The sequence below is a fragment of the Stomoxys calcitrans genome, chromosome 5 (genome assembly GCF_963082655.1).
Source record: "Stomoxys calcitrans chromosome 5, idStoCalc2.1, whole genome shotgun sequence".
Taxonomy (NCBI): Eukaryota; Metazoa; Arthropoda; class Insecta; order Diptera; family Muscidae; genus Stomoxys; species Stomoxys calcitrans.
In genome coordinates, this window is record NC_081556.1 from 115,798,611 (window position 1) to 115,816,720 (window position 18,110).

Sequence of the window (18,110 nt, forward strand, 5' to 3'; positions counted from 1 at the left end):
AACCGATATGACTCATATTCAATTCCCAACGCTCTACATCAATAAGATGTATCTGTGCAAAATTTCAAGCGGCTAGCTTTGAGTTCGAACACTATCGTGATTTCGACAGACTTAAGGTCGCACAGGGCTAGATCGACTCAGAATGTCGAGACGATCCAAGAATATATATGCTTTGTAGGGTCCCAGATCAATATTTCGAGATGGTACAAACGGAATGACTAGATTGGTATACCCCCATCCAATGGCGGTGGGTATAAAAAAACTCCATGGGATTTTTGGTTCCAACCTCTCCTAACAAGTGAAATATTTTCCTTGTTACTTGTTATGAGGGGACTGTAAGCATTCTAAAACTATGTGACCTAATCTAGACTTGAAGAGGTCTTCCGCTTTGCTATCACCAGCTAGAACAGATGTCTCAGTCAATGTGTCCGTCATGACAGGTCACTGTCTAATCGGAAAGCAAGCTGACAGACTGAAGGTTGTCAGCAACGACTTTTGCAGAAGCTGTTAGGACATCGAAGAAAAAGTGACAATAGAACACTTTCTGTGTGTGTGTCCCGCAGTCGCAGTCAAAAGGAGTTCCACTTTAGATTCTCATTTCTTTGAGAACCTGTCTAATTAAGGCATCTTCCTTCTTCTGTTCCTGTGGTATCACAATGGACGAAAAAGTCTAAGTGAGTCTGGTGATGGACTGCCACTTAAACCTAACCTAACCCACTAGTTATGTTACATCTGAATTAAATAAGTTTGTCGAATTCTTTGCCCGGCATCTCATTCGTAAAACAAGTTTGTTGCCTGGCATCTCTCTATAGATAAACATGGGATAATGATAAGAATTCCATTCTATATGGGCTCAAGAAGTCAAATCAGCAGATGGCAGCTATATCAGGTTATGAACGGATTTTGACCATACTAAGAAATAGTTGTTGGAAGTCATAGCAAAACAACTTCTACAAAATTTTAGCCAAATCGGATGAGAATTACGCCGTCTTGAAGCTCATGAAGTCAAGATCCGAGATCAGTTTATATGGCAGCTACATCAGGTCATAAACCGATTCGGACCATACTTAGCATATTTGTTGAAAGTCATAACAAAACACCTCATACAAAATTTTAGCCAAATCGGATAGGAATTGCGCCCTCTAGAGGCTCAAGATGTCAGGATGAAAGATCGGTTTATATGGCACCTATATCAAGTAATGAACGGATTTTGACTATACTTAGCACAGTTCTCATAATAAGTCATTACAAAACACCTCATACAAACTTCAAGCCAAATCGAATGAGAATTGCGCCCCCTAGAGGCTAAAAAAATCAAGATCCGATATATTGGAGCTATATATGGAGGCCACCGTACCGCAGAGGTTAGCATGTCCGCCTATGACGCTGAACGCCTGTCTTCGAATCCTGGCGAGACCATCAGAAAAAATTTTTACCAGTGGTTTTCCCCTCCTAATGCTGGCAACATATGTGAGGTACTATGCCATGTAAAACTTTTCTCGGACTCGGCTATAAAAAGGAGACCCCTTATCATTGAGCTTAAACTTGAATCGGACTGCACTCATTGATATGTGAGAAGTTTGCCCCTGTTCCTTAGCGGAACGTTCATGGTCAAAATTTGTAATTTGCAATATAGTTATTAACCGATTTGGAGAATATTTAGCACAGTTCTTGGAAGTTAAAACAAAATACCTCATGCAAATTTCAGCAAAATCGGATAAGAAGTGCGCCCTCTAGATGCTCAAGAAGTCAAGATCCGAGATCAGTTTATACGGCAACCATATTAAATTAGGAACGGATTTTGACCATACATCTCATACAAAATTTCTACCAAATCGGATTTAAATTGCGCCCTCTAGAGGCTCAATATGTCAAGATCCATGATCGGTTCATATGGCAGCTATATCAGGTTATGAACGGATTTTGACCTTACCTATCACGGTTCTTGGAAGTTACAACAAGACATTTCATACAAACTTCAAGCCAAATCGGACCAGAATTTCGCCCTCTAGAGGCTAAAAAAATCAAGATCCGATATATTGCAGCTATATATAGTAATGAACCGATTTCGTGAATATTTAGCACAGTTCTTCGAAGTTAAAACAAAATACCTCATGGAAATTTCAGCAAAATCGGATAAGAACTACGCCCTCTAGATGCTCAAGAAGTTAAGATCCGAGATCGGTTTATATAACAGCTATATCAAAACATGGACCGATATGGTCCATTTATAATCCCAACCGACCTACACTTATAGGAAATATTTGTGCAAAATTTCAAGCGCCTAACTTTAGCGTGCCTTCCACTGACAGACGGATGGACATGGCCAGATTGACTTAAAATGCCAAGACAATCAATTGGGTCTCATATCAATATTTCAAGATGTTACAAACAGAGTAGGGGAAGTTAGTATACCCCTATCCCATGGTGGAGGGTATAATAACGGGTTCTCCAATGGGGACTTGACAGCTTTGAATTTATTTTGTGAACGCACTCTTTCACTAATCATCGCATTGCCACAGTCAATTCATTCAGTAAGCTCAACATATTAATCATGCTAAAGAACGCGAACGAACAATATCTGCAAATCATAAAAATTTACTACCGAAATACGGACCGGTACTTTAAGAGCAACATCCTCTTCTCTGACGAAGCAAATTTTTGGCTTAAGCAAATATGCGTCATTGGTCAGGCGAAAATCCACATGTGCTTTATGAGTCAACTTCATCCACAAAAAATAACTGTTTGGTGCGGTTTGCATGCCGGCGGCGTCATTGGGACATACTTCTTCCCCGAAGATGTCAATCGTCACGTTACCGTGAATGGACAACGCTACCGCAACTTGCTCACTGATTATTTTTGGCCTGAATTGCATGATATGGACCTGGATGAAATTTGGCTTCAATAGGATGGTGCCACAAGCCACACAGTACAAGTTACAATCGATTTATTGAAAAATAATTTTGATGAGTATGTTATCCAAAGAAGGCCCAGTCGATTCGCCATCTCGTTCGTGCGATTTGACGCATCTATACTTTTTTCTTTGGGCCATTGGTCTATGACAACAAGCCGACGACGTTGGAGGAGCTCAGATCCAACATTGAACGGGAAATAGTGAATGTTTCGGCTAAAATGTGTGGCCACATGAACGAAGTCGAGTTCCATTGTACTTCAAGCCGATAATAGTTTTTTAAATATGTCAAATAGCTTCTGTTTTATTTAAAAAAAAATTTCCTTATTGGAAAACCCAATAAAGGAATATTTTTCTTAACCAACATTTATTCAAAAAAAATTGGAATTTTAAAGTACAAAATAGCCATTTATACTCCCCCTTTTGAAATATTCTCAGCTTATAACTTTGTCCCTTATTCATCGCTTACTTGAACACCCTGTACTAAGATGTAATTTGCCTCCATATCTTTTTATTCTACTTTAACGTAAATGGTGTCTATTCCCAGTACTGGTAATTATTCACTTAATAAAAGATTTATTTCTTTCTTGAAAAAACTGCCGAACAAAAAGAGAGATAGCAGTAGACAAGTGCATTCGGAAAAGCATTCTCATCTCGAGGGACAGACAGACTAATGGACGGTGGAGCGGCTTCTTATGCATATCTTAAATATTCCATTCAAATATTCTCCATAGTTAAGCAATTGCACAGGCCTGAGTGCGAATGAGGAAAATACTGCACTAGAGCACTTAGCATTATAGATGCATGCTGCACAGTGCTTGGAATCAAATCTTATATACAAAAATCAATTTGTGTTTGTTTGTTTGTTTGTATATTTGTGTGTTCCTTATGGGCTCAGAAACGGCTGAACCGGTTTTCTTGAAATTTTTACAGATGGTGCATAATGGCCCCGTGGTGAAAATAGGGTACTACATTTTTTGATATCTGAAGGAGGGCGGACCCTCCCCCCTACCCTAATTTTCAAAAACGCCAGATCTCGGAGATGGGTGGTGCGATTTAAGCGAAATTTTGTGTGCTCTCATATATTGGGTTGCCCAAAAAGTAATTGCGGATTTTTCATATAGTCGGCGTTGACAAATTTTTTCACAGCTTGTGACTCTGTAATTGTCTTCTTTCTTCTGTCAGTTATCAGCAGTTACTTTTAGCTTGCTTTAGAAAAAAAGTGTAAAAAAAGTATATTTGATTAAAGTTCATTCTAAGTTTTATTAAAAATGCATTTACTTTCTTTTAAAAAATCCGCAATTACTTTTTGGGCAACCCAATAGTACCCTAAAAATAAAAATTTGGTATCCAAATTTTGGATGGGGTACCTAGGGGGGGGGGGGGTGCCCCACCCTAAAACCTACCAAACATATATTTAGAGCAATCACGACAATACGGGACTCAAATGAAAGGTATTTAGGATAAGAAAACGTATCTGATATCCAATTGTCGGACCAAGAGCTAGGGGGACCACCCAAGCCGCCTCTCACCAAAAACATTCCCCAAAGGGGACAAATTTACAACCATAGCAATATGGGGCTCAAATGAAAGGTCTTTGGGAGTAAAGCACAAATCTGATATCAATATTCGGGAAAAGTGTCTATAAGTAAGTGTCTATAAGTAAGTGTCCAAATAGTAAGTATTTCTGACTATTGCAATATGAGGCTCAAATAAGAGAGTTTTTAAAGTGGAACACGAATCCGATATATATTTTCAAGGCCAACTCACTGAGTGGCCGCCCATCCCCCAAAACACTTTCCAAGCCGGTCATGTTTGCCGACTATGGAAATATGGGGCTCAAAGCAAAGGTATGTGGGAGTAGACCACGTATCTCATATCAACATTAGGGGCCAACTGTCTAGCGGACGTCCCACCACCACCACCAAATAGCACGTATTTGCTCACCAAGACAATTTGGGTCTTAAAGAGAGTGGAACTAAATATTCACAGTTTTTAGGGCCAATACCCCAAACCGCACATATTTGCTGACTGTTGCAATAAAGAGTTTCAATGAGATTAGAAAACGAATTTGATATCCAATTTTGAGGGCAATGGCAATATGGGGTTTAAATAAATAATATATGGATATATGAGAATAGAGCACGTTGCTGATATATTTTCCGGGCTAAGAGTTTGGGGACCACCCCAATCCCCAAAACACCCCCAAAATGGGGCATATTTACCGACTACGACAATGTGGGGCTTAAATGAAAGGTATTGGGGGAAGAGCAAGAATTGATACCCATTTTCGGAACCAATTTTCTGGGGCTCTACCCCTTTCCCAAAATACACCACAAACAGCTATTTTTTAGTGATAATCGCAATATGGAGCTTAAATAAAGGTATTTGGGAGTAGAATACGAATTTGATATCCAAAAGTAGGACCATGTATTTAGGACATCACCGTTTTCCCAAAACACCCCCAAACACCTCAAATAAAGGGTATTTGAGATTAGAAAACGAATTTGATAACATATTTTTGGGTCATGTGTTTGGGGGATGCCTCATCCTGTAAACTCCTCTTAAGCCAATGGTAATATGGGGTTTAAATAAATTGTATTTGAGAGAAGAGCAAGATGCTGACATTTTTTCAGGGCCAAGTATCTGGGGGACCACCTCTCCCCCGAAAACACCACTAAATCAGACATCATGAGAATATCGGGCTGAAATAAAGTATTTTAAGAAGGGAGTACACCTTATATCCAAACTTAAATTCGTAGACCAATAAAGATCATATTGGATTCAGATAAAGGCACTTATATTGTTAAACTGTAAGTCAAGCGATTTACTATTTACGTACCATGGTATTTCACTAGAAGATCTTTTTGCAGGTTTGACAGAAGTTTGGTATGTAGAATAAGATTATGCCCCCAGCTAAATATATTTTGTATAAATTTCTAGCAGAATCCATGGTGGTGGGTTCCCAAGATTCGGCCCGGCCGAACTTAGTACGCTTTTACTTGTTTTAATATAGAAACCACCATATTCAGTAAGAGGCTAAAACGGTTTCGAGAAATCTCACTCCTAAGAATATTGAGAAAATTTTTGTAATGATTTTTTTGGATATAAAAAATTGCCGATTTTCGACAAGCCAATGTTCCCCCAAAATAAGATTTTAAATAATGCGACGGAAAGAAATTTTTTTAACTAGTTTCATTCGTCCACTTATTAGGATACTTCTTTCCTAACTCGGTATATTCTTGGGTATTTTTCTACCCATTCGTCGTTAATGGGTTAATTTTCAAATTTTTTTGGGACGAAATTAATGATCGAAAATTTTTCCAACGGAAAGGGAAGCCAGAGGAGATTACCACAGAAGGTAACACAAAACAATCAAATGTTTAAACTTTCATGGAAACTTGGGAAAATTTCATATTGTCTATGGGCTTTTATAGGTTGGTTATGTTTTAACAATGCCCAAGGATGTTTTGACATGCCACAAGCTGGGCCTTTCATCGTTTTTTGTTGAAATACTGTAGTCTCCATGGAAAACATTCACTAATTTTTCTAAATTGCCAGTTAGAGTGATGTCAAGAACAATAATAACAAACAACAGTAATGATGATGGAGATGATGATGATGATGATGATGACTGATGTCTGAAAAAATGGCAATGTCCTAAAATAGAATAATGGAAATTCAAATACGGTTTCTACAAAGAATACGCGAATATGTGTAAACTACAATTTACTCAGATATGTGGATGGTCAAAGTTTTGACTATAGCACAACCACACTAAACGACGTATATGGACCATGAGGGTCAGCACACTGAATGGTCAAGGTTTTTGAAGCCATGCGCTAATTTACTTTAGAAAAAATTGTCAAAAAACTACAAAGAAAATAACAAAAAATATAAAATAAAATAAATATTTGATAATAGTTCACCAAGAACGAAAAACAAAAAACAAATAGAAACAATAATTGTAATATGGCGAAATAATGGCTCTGAATGTAATGCTCCAAAAATGCAAATAATATCTGTAATCAAAGAGTCATGCAGACTATCAGCAGAGAACAAATGGACGAACGGACGGACGGACATACCTTTCATAAACATTCCACAGCAGCTTGTCATTGAAATTGGAAAACTATAAAAAAAAATAAACAAAGCACTTTTTTAATGCTATTTAATACTAAATGTACAAATTTACAAAGCGTACGCTAAAAAATCTGAAAAAAATCAATTATTCAATTTTCTTTAATATACAGGGTGGGCCAGAGAAACTTACTCATTTGAAAGGTTGTTTTGATTCTATTTTTAATTGAGAATACTACATCCCACCACCGAAGGATAAGGGTATATTCATTTTGTCATTCCGTTTGCAAAACATCAAAATATCCATTTCCGACCCTATAAGTTTATATATTCTTGATCAGCGTTAAAAATCTAAGACGATCTAGCCATGTCCGTCCGTGTGTTTGTCGAAATCACGCTACAGTCTTTAAAAATAGAGATATTGAGCTGAAACTTTGCACAGATTTTTTTTATACCATCCACCATAGGATGGGGGTATACTAATTTCGTCATTCTGTTTGTAACACCTCGAAATATGCTGCTCAGTCCTCATAAAGTATATATAATCTTGATCGTCATGTCATTTTAAGTCGATCATATCCGTCCGTCATGCACAATTTGCACAAATACTTTCTATTAGTGTAAGTCAGTTGGGATTGTAAATGGGCCAAATCGGTCTATGTTTTTATATAGCTGCCATATAAACAGATCTTGGGTCTAGACTTCTTGAGCCTCTAGAGGGCGCAATTCTCGTCCGATTTGATTGAAATTTTACACGTAGTGTTTTGGTATCACTTTCAAAAACTGTTTTAAGTATGATTCAAATCGGTTCATAATCTGGTATAGTTGCCATATAGACCGATCTTGGATCTTGACTTCTTGAGTCGCTGGAGGACGCAATTCTCATACGATTTGGCTGAAATTTTGCATGAGGTGTTTTGTTATGACTTTCAATAACTGTGCTAAGTATGGCGCAAATCGGTACATAACATAATATAGCTGCCATATAAACCGATCTGGGATCGTGACTTCTTGAGCCTCTAGAGGGTGCAATTCTCATCCGATTTGGCAGAAATGTTGTGCTTCTCTCATGACCTTCAACATACATGTCTTATATGCTCTGAATCGATCAATAGCTTGATACAGCTCCCGTATAAACCGATCTCCCGATTTTGCTTCTTGAGCCCCTACAAGGCACAATTCTTATCCGAATGAACTGAAACATTACACAATGACTTCTACAATATTCAGCATTCATTTATGGCCCGAATCGGACTATAACTTGATGTAGCTCCAATAGCATAGCAGTTCTTATTCTTTGTTTGCCTAAAAAGAGATACCGCGCATAGAACTCGACAAATGCGATCCATAGTGGAGGGTATATAAAATTCAGCCCGGCCCGTTATAGCCCAACTTCTAACTTAAGTTCGAACATATAGACCGATCCGTCGATTTAGGATCTTAGGCCCATAAAAGCCATATTTATTATCCGATTTTGCTGAAATTTGGGACAGTGAGTTGTGTTAGGCCACTCCAGTCGTTCTTCAATTTGACCCAGTTCGGTATAGATTTGGATATAGCTGTCATATATACCGATCTCTCGATTTAAGGTCTTGGGCCCATAAAAGGCGAATTTATTGTCCGATTTCGCCGAAATTTGGGACAGTGAGTTGTGTTAGCATTCATTCAATCGGTTTTGCTAAAATTTGGGACAAATAGTTGGTTATGCCCTTTGAAATTCCTCTTAAATTTGGCCCACATCTGTCCTGATTTGGATATAGCTGCCATATTGACCGATCTCTCGATATAATGTATTGGGCCCATAAAAGGCGCATTTATTGTCCAATTCCGCCGAAATTTGGGACAGTGAGTTGCGTTAGGCTCTTCGACAACTTTCTGCAATTTGGCTCAGATCGGTCTAGATTTGGATATAGCTGCCATAAAGACCGATTTCGCCGAAATTTGGAACAGTGTGTTATGTTAGGGCCTTCGATATGGCTCTTGAATTTGGCCTAGATCGGTTCAGATTTGTATATAGCTGCCATATAGACCGATCTCTCGATTTAAAGTCTTGGCTTCGTAAAATGTGCATTTATAATCCGATTTCGCTGAAATTTGACACAGTGATTTAAGTTAGGTTTTTGACATCCGTGTCCTATATGGTTCAGATCGGTCTATATTTGTATATTGGCTTCCAAATAGACCAATATTTTGCTCTACAAAATTGAACAATGTGACTTGTACTTATTAGACCAGTCAATATCCGTATCGAATTTGGGCCATATCGAATAATATTTAAATAAAACTGCTATGTGGGCATGAATTATGCATTTTTCACCGGATAATGACGTAAGGTGGTTTACATATATACCCAAGGTGGTGGGTACCTAAAGTTCGGCCCAGCCAAACTTAACGCCTTTTTACTTGTTTTTCATGCAATCTTGAAAATGACATCGGGTAAATGGCTACTCTCATTACGCATAAGGCTACCCTCATTGGCAATGGTGTCGCCAATATTGCACTTGAGGTGTGCTATGGTCCATCGTCGATCAAAATAGGGGATAGGGATAGCAAATAACTCCATCATAAAAGAAATTGCATGGATTCAAATTTGGAGAGCGTGCTGGCCATTGAAGATCGCCTCCAAGAGAGGTGAGGCAGTCGAGAAAACTGTTTGCAACGAATTCAATGAGTCGTGTTGTGAACTGTGGCTCCATTTTGCTAAAACTTCTGTAACGAGCTGCATTCACGTAACTGCACTTGTACACCAATTATTTCCACCTTTCGTAACAATGTGAGCGGCCGTTAGAAAAGAAGCTCTCGACGGCGAAGGCCCGCTGCTCCCTGGACCAAAGCATGATGGCAACTGACTGGAGAGAGCAACAAGCTTGGGGACTTTCCCCTCCACATGCGCCCCTCTTAACCCTCTCAACGCCCAACTCGCCGCTCGGGAGAATTTTCGAATAAGTAAGTTTCGCTGGCGCACCCTCTCGACGGCGAAGGTCCCCTGCTCCCTGGACCAGAGCATGATGACAACTGACTGGAGAAAGCGTAGAAGTCGACCAAAACTCACTGTTCCAAATTCTATCAATATTGGATGAAAAATTCTACTTTTATAGCTATAGCTATATAGAAATATGGTCTCATCTGGACCACATTCAAGACTTTAATTTCGGAGATCGGTATATATAGTGGCTATATATAAAGATAGCCCAATTTTATGAGATCAGATGGTTTAAAAGCAAAGAAAACATTACAAGTTATCTGCAAAATTATAAATACCCAGCTTTGGGGTTGCCTTTTATATTTCGGGATTGAACAATCCTTGTGTTGCAATCTACCAACTGACAGCTCTATCGTAAAGCTTTGACATTTTTGAGGTTATACGTACTCAAAACGTTTTGACATGCGAGCGCTATTTGTCCTTTTTTAGGTACCCCTAAAAATTTATCTCACCCAAAAAATGGAATTAAATCGTGAACATTTTCGTGCGATTATTTTTTACAACTTTCGACGCGGATTAACTCAACAAGATTGCATCGATGAACTGAATTCAATTTTGGGTGATGAAGCTCCATCAAGGACCAGTGTTTATCGATGGTATGGTGAATTCAACCGAGGTCGTAGTTCACTCCAAGACCAATTTCGTGAAGGTCGTCCAAAATCAGTTGTTGTTCCACAAACCATTGATGCTGTGCTGGAGGCCACCGTAACGCAAAGGTTAGCATATCCGCCTATGACGCTGAACGCCTGGGTTTGAATCCTGGCGAGACCATCAGAAAAAATTTCAGTGGATTTTTTCCCCTCTTAATGCTGGCAACATTTGTGAGGTACTATGCCATGTAAAACTTCTCTTCAAAAAGGTGTCGCACTGTGGCACGCCGTTCGGAATAGGCTTTAAAGAGGAGGTCCCTTACCATTGACCTTAAACTTAAATCGGACGGAACTCATTGACATGTGAGAAGTTTGCCCCTTTTACTTAATGGAATGTTCATGGACAAATTTGCATTTGCATTTAGCACAATCCATGGTGGTGGGTTTCCAAGATTTGGCCGGGCCGACTAGTTTTTCATAGGAAATTCCCTCGTTATTTATTTTTCTGATGAAATTTATTTTTTGTAGAATTTTGTAAAACTTTCAAGCCCTATACACATATAATTTTATTTCTTTCATTGTACCCCATTGCTTTGTTTTCATTAGACTCGTTCCGACATTAAAAATCTTTGGAATCAATTCAAACGGCTAAAACAAGTACCCCTTAAACTTTTTCAAAATATTTCCGGTTATTATGGGAATTCTTGCAGTTACCCCAACTAACCACTCCTCCCAAAATGTTTTGCTAGTTTGCTGCATAATTCTAATGCTCCATCAATAGAATCTTCAAAAGAGTTCGGAGATGAGAACAAAATTCCCAGCCCTTTTATTTTAAGTTTAACCCTTTTTTCAGATTTGAAAATATAGAACTTTTTGAATATTTAATGTTGCATTGATCCCCCCCACCCTTCTCTCAATTGTCATGTTCTCATTACAATTGAAGAACCATTTAATATGATTGACTTGATCTCCATGTGTCATTGTGAGAGTGCAATCAATGCACCTCCTCGACCTGTTAATTGACCCAACCCAATTTGTGTTGTATGTTAATGGGCTTCCGCATCAGTGGTGGATGACAAAGCCAAACTGGTTAGTCTTTTACATTTGAAATTGGCTTTAATGGTAATGCGTTTAGTGTGATGGGCTCAGTTTTGCTGACATTTCCCACTGCCAGCTAGCTAGCTATTCATGGTGCATTAGTTAGCCATTATCCAACCAACTAGAATTTGTCTAGTTCCGCTTTATTTGAAACATAATGACAAATGGACGTAGAAGACACATACAATGCTTTTGGAACATGATTTGAAGGTTTGGTAAAATGTTTCTAAATGGTTAGGTAAGGGAATAGAAGGAGGCTAAAATTTTGTATTTTATAAAAAAAAATCATTACTAACCCAAAAATTTCGCTTCTTAAAACAAAAAATTTATCTTTTCGACTTTCCCCTCTTAAGGCTTCAGTGCACTCCTTGAGCTTCATAAAACCGAATGACCCACCCAAGGTGGATTGGGATAAATTTCGGCACAAATTCTGTACGACTTTCCCTTCTAGACCAGAAACGGAAAGTGGAAACTACGAAGGATATAGACATGGTGGTCAAGCGGAACACGTAGGCCCTGAAGGACTCGCTTGTGTCAGCATGTCCTAGTGCTTTGACAAGGGGCAAACAGCGACCGCCATGGTGGACCCCAGAGCTGATTGGTCTAAGGAAGGATTGCAGAAAACCCTTCAACAGAGCAAAAGTCACAAGAGCACCACATGATTGGGACATCTATAAGGCTGAGCTAAGAAAATATAAGGGATAGCTGAGAAAGGCTCAGAACAAATCCTGGGTAGAATTCTGCAGCTCCGTGGAGGATACAGCTGAGGCCTATAGACTAAAAGATTCTGTCCTCGAGACCTTTTACGGAAGGGTATATTCTAGACAAAGGAGGATTCTGTCCTCGAGACCTATTAGGGTAGGTTGAGCTAAGAAAATATAAGGGCGAGCTGAGAAAGGCTCAGAAAAAATCCTGGGTACAATTCTACAGCTCCGTGGAGGATACATCGGAGGCCTCTAGACTAAGGAAGATTCAGTCCTCGAGACCTATAACGGTAGGCTGAGCTAAGAAAATATAAGGGCGAGCTGAGAAAGGCTCAGAACAAATCCTGGGTAGAATTCTGCAGCTCCGTGGAGGATACAGCTGAGGCCTATAGACTAAAAGATTCTGTCCTCGAGACCTTTTACGGAAGGGTATATTCTAGACAAAGGAGGATTCTGTCCTCGAGACCTATTAGGGTAGGTTGAGCTAAGAAAATATAAGGGCGAGCTGAGAAAGGCTCAGAAAAAATCCTGGGTACAATTCTACAGCTCCGTGGAGGATACATCGGAGGCCTCTAGACTAAGGAAGATTCAGTCCTCGAGACCTATAACGGTAGGCTGAGCTAAGAAAATATAAGGGCGAGCGGAGAAAGGCTCAGAACAAACTTAGACAAAATTCTGCAGTTTCGTGGAGGATACATCTGAGACCTCTAGGCAATGAAAGATGCTATCCTCGAGTCCTAGTACGGTAGGATATATTCGGAAGTCAGAGAATGTATGGACAATTTCTATTGAAGAGACACTAGAACTACTCCTTGATACACAATTCTCGGGAAATTCTCCAATGCAAAACGTAGCGCCAGAAGGGGTAGTCACTGGTATGCATTCGACTATTAGGCAAATTGTGTCTGAGTCGAAAATCCTTTGGGCGATAAGAAGTTTCGACTCCTTTAAGTCGCCAGGCCCAGATGATGTATCACCGGTTGAATTACAAGCTGTGTCTGATAGATAGGTTCCCTGTCTTAGGGAGACATACTCTGCTTGTATCAGAATGTCATATATCTCTGTGGGATGGAGGGACACGAATGTCATTTTCATTCGGAAGGCAGGAAAACCCTGCCACACGAAGGCGAAAGATTTTCGTCCTATTTGTCTATCATCCTTTATGCTGAAGACGCTTGAGAGGTTGATAGAAACATATCTAAGGGCAAAGATCCCTGGAGATCGCCTGTCGCGGCAGCAGTATGTATTTAGTAAAGGAAAATCCACTAAACAGCCCTTCACGACCTAATCGGCTACATAGAGGGTTCTCTTGCTGTCAAAGAATATACAATGGTGGCATTTCTTGACATTGAAGGTGCTTTCAATGATGAAAAACCAACGTCAATCATGAAGAAGTTGGAGTTTCTAGGCAACAACTCTACCGTAAGAAAGTTTATTAATAACTGACTTACCAAAAGATGCATTACGGCAGGCTTGGGATCTGTGGATCTAAAAGGATGGGTCAGCAGAGGAACACCTCTAGGGGGTGTAGTGTCTCCTCTACTTTGGAATATAGCCATTACCTATATATTACTGTCTCTGGAAGAAAATGGTGTAAAAGTGGTCGCGTATGCTGATGACGTGGCAATTGCGGTTAGGGGAAAGTTTCCTAGCACTCTAAGAGATATACTTCAGAAAGCTGTACGAGCAACAGCAAAGTGGGCTACTGAAAGTGTCCAAGATATAAATCCATGCAAGACAGAAGTAGTTCTTTTCAGCAGGAGATACAAATTGCCTACAGTGGAGCCTGTCTCCTTAGGAGGAGAGAATGTTCCATCAGCAGAAAGCGCAAAATACCTGGGTGTTAGGCTGGACAGAAAATTGAGCTTCGAATCGAGACCATCAAAAAAATTTTCAGCGGTGGTTTCCCCTCCTAATGCTGGCAACATTTGTGAGGTGCTATGCCATGTAAAACTTCTCTCCAAAGAGATGTCGCACTGTGGCACGTCGTTCGGACTCGACTATAAAAAGGAGGCCCCGTATCATTGAGCTTAAACTTGAATTGAACTGCACTCATTGATATGTGAAAAGTTTGCCACTGTTCGTTAGTGGAATGTTCAGGGGCAAAAATTGCATTTGCAATGTTATATGGTGTTGTGGTCTGATGGACGGCGCCTACCTACTGTTCAATACTTAATCGGATCCAAATGATGGTTGGTTTGTGCATCACAGCCGCACTTAAGAGGACACCATCCGATGTACTGAATTTAATACTACATCTTATGCCTCTGGGCATTGCGGCTAGACAAATTGCAGCGACCTCTGCCCTTGAGGTTAAGGGAGCTTTCTCATTGGTCATCTGGCAGCTATGGACACTGTGTCATCCTTGATACAATATCCGATGTTCCAGGCAGTGTGGATTACACCCTACCTAAGCCACTTTTTGATAAAAAGTACTGTACCACCATTCCCGATATTGGGTTGCCCAAAAAGTAATTGCTGATTTTTCATATAGTCGGCGTTGACAAATTTTAAGCATTAATCGAATTGGATCGTCATGTAACTGAGCGTGAGATAGGAGAGAAGTTAAATATACCAAAATCAACCGTTCATTATCACATAAAAAGTCTTGGACTGGTGAAAAAGCTTGATATTTGGGTACCACATGTATTGAAAGAAATTCATTTAACAAACCGAATCAACGCTTGTGATATGCACCTTAAACGCAATGAATTCGATCCGTTTTTAAAGCGAATCATAACTGGAGATGAAATATGGATTGTTTACAACAACGTTAGTCGAAAACGATCATGGTCCAAGCATGGTGAACCAGCTCAATTCACTTCAAAGGCTGATATCCACCAAAAGAAGGTTATGCTGTCTGTTTAGTGGGATTGGAAGGGTGTGGTATATTTTGAGCTGCTTCCAAGGAACCAAACGATTAATTCGGATGTTTACTGTCACCAATTGGACAAATTGAATACAGCCATCAAGGAGAAGCGATCAGAATTGGTCAATCGTAAAGGTGTCATATTCCACCAGGACAACGCTAGACCGCACACATCTTTGGTCACTCGCCAAAAACTGAGTGAGCTTGGCTGGGAACTTTTGATGCATCCACCATATAGCCCTGACCTTGCACCATCAGACTACCATTTATTTCGATCTTTGCAGAACTCCTTAAATGGTAAAACTTTCGGCAATGATGAGACTATAAAATCGCACTTGGTTCAGTTTTTTGCAGATAAAGGCTAGTAGTACTATGAGCGTGGAATACTAAATTTGCCAGGAAGATGACAAAAGGTTATGGAACAAAATGGCAATAATATATTTGATTGAAGTTCATTCTAAGTTTTATTAAAAATGCATTTACCTTCTTTTAAAAAATCCGCAATTACTTTTTAGGCAACCCAATGTTATCCGATTTAGCTGAAATTTTGTACAACGGCTTCTCTTATGATAGCGGTTTAAAGCCTAATGCAGCTCCCCTATAAACCGGTCTCCCTATTTTTCTTCTTCAGCCCCTAAAGTGTGCAATTCTTCTAGATTTGGCTGAAATTTTACACAATGACTTCTACCATGATCTCCAATATTCAGTTCAATTACGGGCCGAAATGAACCATAACTTGATATTGTTCCAATAACATAGCAATTCTTTTCTTTATCCTTTGTTTGCCTAATAAGAGATACCGTGGCAAGAGCTCGATAAATGCGATCCATGGTGGAGGATATATAAGATTCGGCCCGGCCGAACTTAGCACGCTTTTACTTGTTTTTTTTTTTTTCTTAAAAGGACCAAAAAGACTCCTCCATTCAGCTTATTTAGGGTTATTAAAATTATTACCAAATTTTTTTGTTCCACAAACAACTTTTTTTGTTAAATTTGTCTCTAAGTAAATCCTTATTACCTGATACAGATCATCATGCATAACAACATCTATCCCAATACAAATCATCCAAACCATGTTTGTTGAACATCAAGGGTGTTTTGTCAAACAAGCTATAAAATCAGTGATTCTGTTAAGCGCTTGATTGATTTTATTGCTTTGCTGCACACAAAACCAGCCTTGAATGATGTTCATGGAACATGGATAGCTGTTTGAAATGTTTCAACATTCAAACTAAAGAAGAAACAGTTAGGAGTGATCATTGGATGACAATACACCCAGAAAACACTCCCATTTGGGTGAGTGACATGAAGCACATACACTTGCCCATGAATATATAGTTGGGACAATACTACTTGTCGTACATCGCATCGATGATTGTTGCTTTAATCCACCAACAACAACAACAATATGAAAAACACAAAACAAAGAAATAATCATTCAAATGTAACCAACATCAACTTTAGCCACAATCCAATGATTTTATTCTATGATCACGAATGTTTGTAGAACACCACCACCATCATCCATTCGCGTCTGCCTCCAGTTCTGTGGCAGCATGGTAATACACATTCCGTTTTTATGATCACCGGTAGTAAGAATGACACTTAGCACAGCGCCATGGCATGCTCTGATCAGGTGCCAAATGGGGGACGAGTAAAATTGACAATCATTCATTCGGTGTTAGTTGGCCCAGAGAGACAAGCAGCAGAGCAAAGGGTGGCCCATCAAAGCACCCACAAATCTCATGACCATATAAAATGGAAGGCAATACTGGATAATTCTCAAAGACTAGATTAACACTTTGAGAACCGCAAAGGATTAGATTATTACCTTTCAAGTTTCAAATTTGTAGCTCAATGGAAAGTGGCCTACTTTTATTTGTAAACAAAGTGCAAATTTGCCCATGAACATTCCATCCACCAAGGAACAGAAGCAAACTTCTTACATATCAATAAGTGCTGTCCGATTCAAATTTGTAGCTCAATGATAAAGGAACTACTTTTTATAGTCGAACGGCGTGTCGCAATGCGACACCTCTTTTAGTTGAAGTTTTTATATGGCATAGTACTTCACAAATGTTGTCAACATTAGGAGGCGATCCACTACTGACAACTTTTTCTGATGTTCTCGCCAGGATTCGAAAATGCTAACCTATGCGCTACGGTGGCCTCCGTTCGCCGTTCATCCATTTTGGAGATAAGTTTAATGTGATTGAAGAGAGAGAATAGGGTAATGATTAAGTGGCAGTCTGCCATCAATCTCAGTTAGACGTTTCGTCCATATGTTCATATTCGCTAAATCAGACAAGTTCTCAAAGATATAAGCACCTGAGGTGGAACTTCTACTGATTGCCAGTGCGAGACACACACACATCAGATGGTCTATAGTCTCCTCTTCCTCGACGTCCTCACAACTTATGCAGAAGTCGTTACTTGCAACCTTCAGTCTGTCAGCATATTTTCCGACGTTTGTTCTAGCCAGTGACAACAGAACGGTAGTCGTCTTCAACTCTAGATTCGGCCATATAATTTTGGAAAGTTCGCAATCCCATTTTCTGACCATCTGTCATTCGTTGCCTTTTGAGCCTAATCCTGAAGACCTAGCTTGCGTGTGGCAAGAAGCACACCCACAGATTCCAGTTCCCTTGGAATATGAAAGGTAATTCCTAGTCTCGCAAGCTCGTCTGCTCTACTCTTCCCTGGGATAGCTCTGTTACCCGGCTCCCAGAGCAAGTGAATTTGGAGCTGTTCAGCCATCTCGTTGAGAGATCTGCGTTTTAGAGGGAGAAAATAACGACCGCAAGATTCGAACCTAGATTTTCCATTTTATAATCCGACTTCTATACCTACATAACAGACACACAGGCCAAAATTG